A 12726-nucleotide genomic window follows, 5' to 3' on the forward strand; every position below is an offset into this window, starting at 1 on the left:
ACACATGATTACAGATTGTTTTTATGGTGTAAAGACAATAATTCCACAAGTTAAATGCTAAACCATTTAAAAAGCGAAGTATTACAATGAGGCTAATAAACCGCAGCAGTGTAACTCAATGCACATAACAATACTAGCGTTCACTGCCTCGTGGAAATGTGAACTTGACCGGGCAGAGCACTAGGGTTGTCAACTTTCTACCAGCCAAATACAGGACATTCCACCTCTAAATACAGGAATTTTTTTTCAGCTGGGCTCCTGCATGAGACAGTTCGCAATGGTTGAAGAAGTCCACCCAGAGCTTGTTAATAGATACAGTCGGCAAGGAGACTCTGCCCGCTCGTGAGGGAAAGCGAAGCACTGTTACCATAGTTACTCCTATGTGGAAAACGGGGAGAAATATCTGATAGATTTAGCTATTTTAACAACGAAAAACATTACAAAAAAGTGTTGTGTAGTTTTTTGCACTTAAAATACTGCCAGAAAAACAGAAACTGATTTTTTTATTACCCTCCAACTGAAAGAAATATAAGCCTAAAGAAGAGCACTGCGGCTGCAAGCTATTGAGCCATAAAGTTTCTTAGCACCGCCAGGCCACCCCAAGACAGATGTTTGTGTTTATGATTGTCACTTTAATATTTTGTTATTCAATTGGTCTTAAAACTCTTTTAAAAATATTTGAAAAGATTAAAAATCTTTTTTTATTGATACCTTTTAATATGATTGATTGTTAATGAAATGACTACACATGAAGTAGCTCAAATTTAATATTTTACAGCAACTTTACCAGAAACTCCATTTACTAAAAACTTCACCAAACCGAACTTACTGAGAAATACATCCCCTTAGAACTGTTTGATTGATTAAAGCATGAAAACCAATAAGCAGCGCTCCACTCCGATCATGTCAAGTTTTCTCATATATCTTGTCTTGTTTTCTGGTGTTAACTTATCATTATGTCTCGCTGGAACCGCTGTTGTGATGATATGATAATCGATTTAGTCTTGAATCCGCTCGGATGTTTCCCAAATATATTAAACTCGTATCAAGCATATGGTCGACTGCAGCCGTAGTGCTCTTCTTTAGGCTTCTATTTCTGTCAGCTGGCTGGCAATAAAAATCAGTTTCGGGTATTTTTTGTATTGTTTAAAGTACAAAAAACATAACAGCTTTTCGTCATATTTTTCATATATTTCTCCCCGTTTTCCTCATAGGAATGTATGAGTAACTTGTCAGGATTTGCAGAGGCAGGACCTAAATGCAGAGAGAAAAAGAGAATTTAACCAAAAACTGAATCAAACATAAACAATCCTGTAGGGGAAAAATAACCCAGGCAAGCACCCTCTGAAGCTGGGCTGGGGCAGAGGCACTGGAACAGAACTGACCGGAACCAACAGGAACGAAACCAGAACTAGGGAAACCAGACCGACATACACACGAAAACAAAATGAACTGGCACTGGACAGCACACACGAGGAGACTAAAATAGGGAGAGAAATCAAACAGGTTAACAGAGAGGGCAGGTGTAACTAATGAACTAATAATAAGCAAACAAGGAGGTGGGATATGACACAAGACTTCGCAATGCGAAGCGCGTCCGTGGTCACGAGAGATAGACATAAATGATTGATGTGAGTGCATGCCACCAAGATGACATAACTGCAATGCACTCACACCAATAACAGACAGAACATGGAGCATGGGCGTCCGGACCCTGACACCGAATCCGAACCAGACAGGGAAGTCAGGATCCAGACACCATGCTCCAGACATGAAACAAGACCGACTGAATAGCGCACGGCAGGGAAACCACAACCAAAGCTGTGCGTTCACACAAAGACAGAAACTGAAACAAGACAGACATAGAACAATGATGTCACAATCCTGTCACACAAAAACCCAGACTGACAGATCGTGACATTACCCCCCCCCAAAGGGACGCCTCCTGTCATCCCAAAAAGAGAACATCAAACAATAGACAAGACAAACAGAACGAGCACTAAAACAGAACAGAAAACACAACAGAAAGGGAGAGAAGGGAGGGCAACCAGGGAGGAATTTAAGGAAAGGTGTGGGGTCTGGTGGCCTGGGAATAGGCCTCAGGGCAGAGGCGGGGTCCGGTGGCCTGGGAGACGGTCTCAGGGCAGAGGCAGGGTCCGGTGACCTGGGAGGAGGCCTCAGGGCAGAGGCAGGGTCCGGAGGCATGGGAGGAGGCCTCAGGGCAGAGGTGGGGTCTGGTGGCCTGGGTGGAGGCCTTATGGCAGAGGTGGGGTCTGGTGGCCTGGGTGGAGGCCTTATGGCAGAGGTGGGCTCCAGCAGTCTGGGAGGAGGTTTTATGGAGGGAACAAAGGATTGAGAGGAGGGTGGCAAGGACAGAGAGGGCAGCAGAAAGGGCAGCAGACTAGGCGGCAGCCGCTGGACAGGGGTCAGGAGGGAAAGGAGTCATTGGTGTGGGGTCCGGCAGTGCTGTGGCTGCTGGAAACTGGACTGACTCGATGACTGCAGGGAACTGTGCAAATTTGTAGATGGACACAGGGAACTGGGTAGGTTCATCGACAGCATTGGGGGACTGGACAGACTCAATAACCACAGAGAACAAGACAGGCTCGTTGACAGTCTCAGGGAACTGGACAGGTGGAGCAGTGGCCGTTAGGGACTGATCAGGCTGAGTGCTGGGCACAAGGGACTTTTGGACAGGCTGCTGGCAAAGGGTCAGGCTGGGTGGCAGCCTCTGTGACCGTGAGTGCTTACAGTGACTGGTCCTTCTCCTCTTTCGGTCAGTGAGAAGCACTGCTGCAGTAATGGCCACCACCTCCTGGCAGTCAGCAGAGAGCTCCTCCGCCTCCTGCCGGTCAGCAGCAGGCTCCTCCAACTCCTGTTGGTCAGCAGGGGGCTCTTCCGCCTCCTGGCAGTCAGCAGCGGGCTCCTCTGCCTCTTGGCGGTCAGCAGCGGGCTCCTCCGCTTCCTGGCAGACAGCAGTGGGAACCAACGGTGCCATGCTGTCAGCTGCAGTGAGCTCGGTCGATGGGCCGGGCTTCTGTCTTCTCCACTTTCCCTTTTGAGGTGCAGAGGCAGTAGCCATGTGGGGGGTGCCCTCATCCTCAGGTTGGGATGAGGATTGGAAGTCTTCCGAGGCACAGGCTGAGATAAGCTCCTCCCATCTCATAGCAAGCCAGACTGCCTCAAGAAAAACCTCTGATCTAGGACACAAGGTTTAAAGGGCTCGTTCAGACTTGCCCAAAAGATATCATTAGGCAGGTCAACAGATCTGTATCTGATCGTATCCCAGACCTGATGACAATGACAAAAACTCTAGGGCATACCTCCACACAGCGTTGACGAGCAGGAGAAAATTCTCTGCTGGGTCCATCTGGCCAGTTCGTGATGTCAGGATTTGCAGAGGCAGGACATCACCAAGTCAAAGAGGCAATATGCACTCATGCCAACTGACAGGTAAGATGAGAGAATGCCTGGCAATGGCAAACAAAGCAATACCACGCATTCTCACACTAGACAAAGCCTAAGCGTACATTGCAAGGCAAACACCACGCGATGCATGCCACAGGCGACAAAACGAGACTGGACACCTGTGCGAGAGTTCAGCCACAAATAAGCCTGACACCTCAGACCAACGTGAAGACAGCTCAACACAAAACATGTCCATGGTCATGAGAGACAGACATAAATGACTGACATGAGTGCATGCCACTAAGATGACATAAGCGCAATGCATTCACGGCAATAACAGACAGAACATGGAGCATGGGCGTCCGGACCCCGACACCGAACCAGACACGGAAGTCAGGATCCAGACACCATGCTCCGGACATGAAACAAGACCGACCGAAGAGCGCATGGCAGGGAAACCACAACCGAAGCCGTGGTTCATACAAAGACAGAAACCAAAACAAGACAGACGTAGAACAATGATGTCACGATCCTGTCACACAAAAAAACCAGACTGATAGAGTGACAGGACCGTGACATAACTATGGTAACAAGGCTTCGCTTTCCCCACACGCTAAACCACTCCCCCGGTCACGTTGCAGACTGTATCTATATGAAACAGTGCGGATGGACGCAAAATCGTGTATGCAGTGAAAGGCAGCTAAAATGCTTAAAATAAAAATTGCTTTAAAGCTGCACTCAGTGATTTTTTTTCTCATTAAAAAGTTTTGCTAATAAAGAAATTAACTGTAATTTTGAAACATACAGGTGCATCTCAATAAATTAGAATGTCATGGAAAAGTTCATTTATTTCAGTAATTCAACTCAAATTGTGAAACTCGTGTATTAAATAAATTCAATGCACACAGTCTGAAGTAGTTTAAGTCTTTGGTTCTTTTAATTGTGATGATTTTGGCTCACATTTCACAAAAACCCACCAATTCACTATTTCAAAAAATTAGAATATGGTGACATGCCAATCAGATAATCAACTCAAAACACCTGCAAAGGTTTCCTGAGCCTTCAAAATGGTCTCTCAGTTTGGTTCACTAGGCTACACAATCATGGGGAAGACTGCTGATCTGACAGTTGTCCAGAAGACAATCATTGACACCCTTCACAAGGAGGGTAAGCCACAAACATTCATTGCCAGAGAAGCTGGCTGTTCACAGAGTGCTGTATCCAAGCATGTTAACAGAAAGTTGAGTGGAAGGAAAAAGTGTGGAAGAAAAAGATGCACAACCAACCGAGAGAACCACAGCCTTATGAGGATTGTCAAGCAAAATCGATTCAAGAATTTGGGTGAACTTCACAAGGAATGAACTGAGGCTGGGGTCAAGGCATCAAGAGCCACCACACACAGACGTGTCAAGGAATTTGGCTACAGTTGTCGTATTCCTCTTGTTAAGCCACTCCTGAACCACAGACAACGTCAGAGGCGTCTTACCTGGGCTAAGGAGAAGAAGAACTGGACTGTTGCCCAGTGGTCCAAAGTACTCTTTTCAGATGAGAGCAAGTTTTGTATTTCATTTGGAAACCAAGGTCCTAGAGTCTGGAGGAAGGGTGGAGAAGCTCATAGCCCAAGTTGCTTGAAGTCCAGCGTTAAGTTTCCACAGTCTGTGATGATTTGGGGTGCAATGTCATCTGCTGGTGTTGGTCCATTGTGTTTTTTGAAAACCAAAGTCACTGCACCCGTTTACCAAGAAATTTTGGAGCACTTCATGCTTCCTTCTGCTGATCAGCTTTTTAAAGATGCTGATTTCATTTTCCAGCAGGATTTGGCACCTGCCCACACTGCCAAAAGCACCAAAAGTTGGTTAAATGACCATGGTGTTGGTGTGCTTGACTGGCCAGCAAACTCACCAGACCTGAACCCCATAGAGAATCTATGGGGTATTGTCAAGAGGAAAATGAGAAACAAGAGACCAAAAAATGCAGATGAGCTGAAGGCCACTGTCAAAGAAACCTGGGCTTCCATACCACCTCAGCAGTGCCACAAACTGATCACCTCCATGCCACGCCGAATTGAGGCAGTAATTAAAGCAAAAAGGAGCCCCTACCAAGTATTGAGTACATATACAGTAAATGAACATACTTTCCAGAAGGCCAACAATTCACTAAAAATGTTTTTTTTATTGGTCTTATGATGTATTCTAATTTTTAGAGATAGTGAATTGGTGGGTTTTTGTTAAATGTGAGCCAAAATCATCACAATTAAAAGAACCAAAGACTTAAACTACTTCAGTCTGTGTGCATTGAAGTTATTTAATACACGAGTTTCACAGTTTGAGTTGAATTACTGAAATAAATGAACTTTTCCACGACATTCTAATTTATTGAGATGCACCTGTATGTACAAAATCAAACCACTAGCATGAGATGAAGACTCCAGTTACAATATATCAGTAGTCTAATAAAAGTTTGTTTTATTCTACATGGAGAGGGTCCGCTGATGGGTCCCCTGATGGGACCAGGAAGTGGTGGTGGTGGTGTAGTGGACTAAAGCACTGAACTGGTAAGGGGAAGGTTGTTGGTTCAATCCCCACAGCCACCACCATTGTGTCCTTGAGTTAATTCCAGGTTGCTCCAGGGGGATTGTCCCTGTAAGCAGGGCACTGTAAGTTGCTTTGGATAAAAGCATCTGATAAATGTAAAAAATTTAAAATGATGGGGGCAGCCATGTTAGGATCACATGACCAAATACAAATTGTGTAATTTCAGTAACAATTAATGGACACTTTCACTGGACACTAATGGATTAAATTAATCATGGCTGACTGTAAATGCAATACAGTCTACAATGGCATTGGTAACTGAAAACTATTGCATTTGAATAATGATTTATCCATGCCCATAGGCCTAGGTCAGTTTAAGTCCACAAAGACATACAAAAACATTTTTACTGAGTCAACTTTAATGCAACCACCAGGAAGAAACAAATTTCTATCAATCTTTACTTTTAATAAACAACACTTTTTGCCAAAAGAATGAAGCTGCAATCAATGGAGAAAGACAATGTTTTCTTTCAAGCATTTTCTTCCCCATAAATAGCCTAAGCTAAAGCATTTTATGGTTTTAAAGATTAACTAACCTGCTTTCAGTTTAAAATTGGGGTTATCAGATTGTAGACAGTATGTGATAAATGTGTTCAAATAATTTGGCCTTCCAGGGCCACTGTCTTAGTACAAGTCTTAGTGTTTTATGAACCATGCATTATAATAGATTTTTGTGGGAGAGAAAATGCTTAACTTGAAAATAGTGTATTTATTCTTGTATTACAGTATTGTTGTTTTGGCCTCCTCCAAGGAGGACTTCAATTAGGGGCCTTATATGCTCAGAAACGACTCTGCCATGTGTCATGTGACTGATCACACGTCAATGAAAATAGATACAGAAATACAGTATATACATCCATTTCTCGCTTTTAGGGGCCCTACAAAAATGTGTCACTGGTGATACATGTACTAAGCCTACCTGGGATTTAAAATATTTTGCTTGGAAAATTATTTTGTCACAATACACTATTATTTTCGATTTGCCTTGAATTGGGAAAGCATACTTTTTGACACCATATTGTGTAGTTCCGTCGTCTACCATGAGGGGCTAATGGGGACATTCTAACCAGCTAATAACCCCTGATTTACACTGAAATAGCGCTAGGCAGTATATTAAATATTAACGATATTATCGAGATGATCTTGTTTGTGATATAAATTGTAGCAAAATCGTGAATATCACAATGATTTTAATGCACTTTTTATTTGGCCACAACATTTCACATCATTAGACTCATTTCATGATCCTTCAGGGCTGCACAATTAATCAAAATAACATCAAAAGCATGATATAGTCATATGTCAGGGGTGTCCAAACAACTGCCAGCAGGCCATCTGCTGTCCACCAACTGCTCTGATGCGGCTTGCATGAGATTTTTCAATAAAACAGAATTTTGCCTGCTACTGAGTAATTAAACACTGGGTGTTGCTATCACGTACAGCCACATTTCACAGAGCATTGTCTTCACTATTGCGTTATCACTCTCTTTAGTAAAGAGACATCATTGTTCCATTACAAATTTTCTTGGTTATAGAAATATAATTTATTAGGGTGACCAGACGTCCCCATTTTCCGGGGACAGTCCTGGTTTTTGACAGTCTGTCCCCGACTAGAGCTGTCCCCGGAAATGTCCCCATTTATACTGCATGTTCAAAACAGTCCACTAAGTGAAAATACATGGCAAGAAAGCCCCTTATTATTATTATACAATATTGAATATATTTGTGTCATGACTACAAAGTGGAAAAAATCCCCAACAATATGAGGCATCTAAGGGGGAAAATCCCCCCTTTAGAAATGAATTTCAGGTCCTGATATAATACATAGTGTAAGTGTTTCATATGATTTCAGGTGTAATACTAAGGGAAATGGTAGTCAAGTGAGCTCATTTCTTTTGAAATTCCTCTGCCAGTTTGCCAGCAAGCAAGTTAGAAGCCTACCGTCTTACTTTTAGGAAAGTGCCAGGTAAAGGTGAAGGAAAAGAGGAGAAGAGAAGGAATTTAGAAGAGAGTAAGAAAAGTGATGAAAAGAGTATGACCAAGGGGCAAGGGACCCTGTGCTGTGGAGTCAGCTGCAACAGTTCCTATATTCAACCATTGTTTATATATGTTTGTTTAGTTCACTTTTATGCTACAGTGCTCAACTTTGCCTCCGTATCAAAATTTCATTGAGACATATTCAACAGAGTATAATATACCATAGTCCATAACTACATTCACCATTGTCAAAATACATAACATCTGAATTGACCCCTTTTTTTTTTTAAATCATAGATAAGTAACATGAAATTTCAATGACATATTTATCACTGAACTGGAAATGTCCCCATTTTTCATTTCAGAAATCATCTTCACCTTATCATTTATTAACACAAAGTGTGATTAAATCTTGCATAATATTAAAGGTGCTGTAAGCGATTTTAACCATTCTGGAACTTCCATGAGACTAAGTAGTTAAATTAGACAAGCCCTTTCTTTCAAAATCCCCATCCTCCGATACTGTTGTACCAGACCGCCCCCAAGCAGCAGTGCATTTTCTCAGAGTTGTCAAACACAACAGCAGCAAAATAGCTTCCTCAACAGATGACTGTAATGAATATGTAGTTAAACCTGAATCATCCACTTCAACTACTACACTCTGAGAACGTGCAAAATGACTAAACGGCAGAAAGCACATCAAAGTCTTCAGATTGGCTGATCAAAGAATGTGACAGCGGCCAACGGACACATTTTTGTTTGCTGTTTATACAGCCTAGTGCTGTCACAGAGACAGGTCAGATAACTCAGGGCACTTATTTAAGTGATATCTTTCAGGGAGTAGGAATATTTTCAGCATACCATTCCATAAAAAAAAAATGACAGCACCTTTAAGCATACAATAATATGATGCAATAATATGTTAATAATTAATACTTTAATTATAGAAAAAGTTTGGACACCCCTCTCATATGTGATTATCAAACCTCAAAAAGCTGCGATTTAATAACATTAATACAGGGTCTGAAATCTTCAGGGTGAACAGGTGTGGGGCTGTGGTGTATCCAAGCATGTGGCCAGAACATGACCAAAACAATGGAAATAGACAGAATAGATCCTGATGATGCTGTCGACACAGCTGTTTCTGTGAAAATTTTCAACTGATTTTTATCTCAGTTGCACAGTTAGGATTTTATTAACGTATTGCACCCAGCATCCAACAGAATGATGCTGTGAATGATGCAGAAGAAGAATTAGAAGAAGATGAATAGGTTTGTATCACTGGTCCACTTTGTTTGAGAAAAAAATTATACAATGTTATGTTGTAAATTCATTGCTATATTTTTATATGATTAAAGAGTTATATTTTCAAGAAATTGTTAGGAAATTGGTAAATTGTTATGCATGCATTTGATAGGCACCATTTTTGATTTTGAAATTTCAACTAAACACAGAATCCAGGAAAATTAAAACTGAATTTGAGAAAAGTTAAAGCAGATTTCATGGTGTCCTACCCTTGCCGGATAGCTGTTGATTTTCTCCTCACTCATATTACATTGCAAGTAATAATAATTAATACATAATAATAATTCAGTAATATATTAATAGACCAAATTTTACTGGGTCCCACAATAATAATTCAATTTTCTGGGTTCAATGGCTACAGTGGCTGTTAGGTTGAAATGATGGTTCCTCTGATTAAAACAATAGGGGAAAACACTTTTAAGCCATTTCAGAGCAAATGCATAATTATGGAGATATAAATTTAATATCTTCAACAGGCTGAAAAATATTGAGATATAATTTCAGTAGCTATATCAGTCAGCCGTTGGAATACGAATAGAAACAATGTGATCAACAAAATGTGCTGTCATTTGATTAGTACAAAAACTCTAACATGTATGAGACAAGTTCTTAATAATGACTAATGAGGGTCAATCTTCTAACAAAGGACATTTTCAGATGATTGAACAATTATATTCTTTTTATTTTTTTCTTACATTGTTGTAATACTTCAAATGCATCAATTACAAAGACAAATGACCAAGAACTCCGTAAACATGGGTTTAACATACACTAATAGAGTATTCAGGAAGCCCAAGTTTATTGAGTCAGACATTTTAAAGTAACTGTTCATCTTAAAATGAAAATGCTGTCATAATTTACATGCCTCATGTCTTTACAAATCCAATTTTTAAATTACAACTTTCTTCTGCTGAACATAAAATTAACATCCCAGTCCATCTTTTGGAAGTTGACTCACTTTAAAGCTTAAATATAGACCCTGCAAGTCACCTGAAGGCATATAATAGGTTTTACTAATAAACAACCTGAAATTTAAATAATTTTTCAATGAAAATCTCAACATTAAATGGATGTCAGGATATTTATTGACTTAAATGGTGAATGCCTTTAGAAGACTTGGAATATCATGCACAAGTAGGATGGACTGCTTTTATGATACTTTTGCATCATTGCTGAAGCTTGAAAGTAGAGGTCTGCACGGGACTGGTTTTTCCATCCCGCTCCCACAAGTTTCTATCCCACACCCGAATGCTCCCGCTGAATTTCTTCCCGACCGCTCTTGGTCCGCAACCCCACATTTGTTTTCCACATAGAGCAAAAGCCATACAAATAGACAACAGGTGTACACAAATTACATTTTATTGTTCTGTTATTAGTATTATCAGATGACTTGTGAAAATAACGCCAATTTTACTTGCCTGAAGTTGGTCTGTATCACTAAATTGACAATTTTCTATTCCGAACTTCACATCCTTTGATGACACAGTGTGCGCATTGCTCTGCCATTCGTCTAAAGCCCCCCCATCGTTTTTTTTTTGTTTGTTTGTTTGTTTTTTTGTTGTTGCATTAATTAATAAAATAAAATAGAGATCCACATCAGATTTTTCAGGTTATTCTCTGACCGCCCACATCTCATGGACATACTATCCGCACCCGCCCTCAACTTAGAAATGTAATCCCGTGCCGCAAGAAATCTCATCGGGTTCTGTGGGAATGCAGACCTCTAGTTGAAAGTGAATCACTATTCACTGCCATATTGATAACACAGACACTGACATTCATTAAAGGAGATATCTTAATGAACATCAAGGTCAGTGTTCCGCAAAAGAAAGACAAGCCATTTAAAAAGACACGAGGGTGAGTAAATTATGACAGAAATTTTATTTTTGGGTGAACTATTCCTTTAAATAATTTCTCTTTTTAATAAAATGTTGACAGTGTATGTTTAAGGGGAAAAAAAAAAAAAAAAACTTTACATTTATTTTCATTTTATGTACATTTAAATTCTTGCCAGAAACATTCCTACCAAAGTAACTTACAAAAATGTGTGTATATTGTGATTTTACTGCAGCTTTACTGCAATTACTTCAGCTATTTACAGTACTATTCCTTTCCTTTACTGTAAAAGTAATGCAATTTCTGCAACACTAGCAGTACTATGCAGATTTGAAAAATAATTTTTTTCCAAACAGGTTCCCCAAACACTCCTAACACTCCGCCCCCATGTTCTATTGTTCACACGTCATCGGTTGAGCCAGAAGCTGACATGTCGGGCACTCAAACAAAAAGAGCTACGTTTTTAAAGCACCACAATGTTAACATTTACACAGCAAGTCAACCAACGAATGGCTTACTTACAGTATAGTTGTCTCTGCACATTAAACTGGGATACAAGAGAGTATTCATACTCATTATATTTAAAAAGAGCAGCAGTACCTGCATGTCACCATTGAAATACATTTAAAATTTGAATCCAAGTGATTTAGGCATACAGATGGATCCTTCTGATGGATGTTAATAAAGAGATGCAGCTATTGTGCAAAATTTCACTCCTCAGATAAGTAGATCATTTTGTCTCATTATGCTACTAAATGATTAAATCTGACATTTTCGCACAGTATGCCCATTTTTCATGCTTTACTCAAACCACCAAAAAAATAAATAAATAAATACATTTAAGCCAACATCTAAATTAAAGTGTCTAAATCTAAAGTGTTTCTCCTAGAGGAGCATTAGTGTGAGAGCTGCCACCATGAGTATGCCCCAAAAAATATACAATATCTGCAATGCCTAAATATTTTCAGACCAATTAAATATTAAATCAAACATTCTCTTTATAGCATACAAAGTTATACTCAATAAATACAGAATTACAGTTCTAAAAGTTGTAAAACACATTTCCTTCAGTTTAATCAAAGCAAACAAATCAGGTATTGTAACTGACACATAACATGAAAAAAAGAGCTTCATGATGGTAAACCTCACACGTTGATTGAAATGATCTAGCAGGTGATCAAGAAGGTTGTTTTATCCAATGATTGCTATTTACACCATCAATAAAGTGACTTCAACAGCACTCCATGCCATCATTGTGTGCGAAACGCGGTGGATATTCCAATTGATGAAGCCACTTGACTGGGTGGCAAAATGTCTTCAAACAACAAGAAATGTGTTCAGATACTTCTGGAATAAACCAAAACACCTGTTCATTGATCGTACCTTTGTTGTGGTGACAGTTATTTTCTTAATTTTTTTCTATTACACATATAACACAGACAATGTTCTCTTAAAGCAGGGGTGGGGAACCTTTTTCCCATTAAGGGCCATTCAAGTATTTAAGAAATTATTTGTAGGCTATACAATTGCTCGCAATTTCTGATTGTGGGTTAAAATTAGTGTACGCATTCCGTTACGTGCACATGCGCCACGAAAAACATTGAAA

The sequence above is a fragment of the Myxocyprinus asiaticus genome, chromosome 39 (genome assembly GCF_019703515.2).
Source record: "Myxocyprinus asiaticus isolate MX2 ecotype Aquarium Trade chromosome 39, UBuf_Myxa_2, whole genome shotgun sequence".
Lineage (NCBI taxonomy): Eukaryota > Metazoa > Chordata > Actinopteri > Cypriniformes > Catostomidae > Myxocyprinus > Myxocyprinus asiaticus.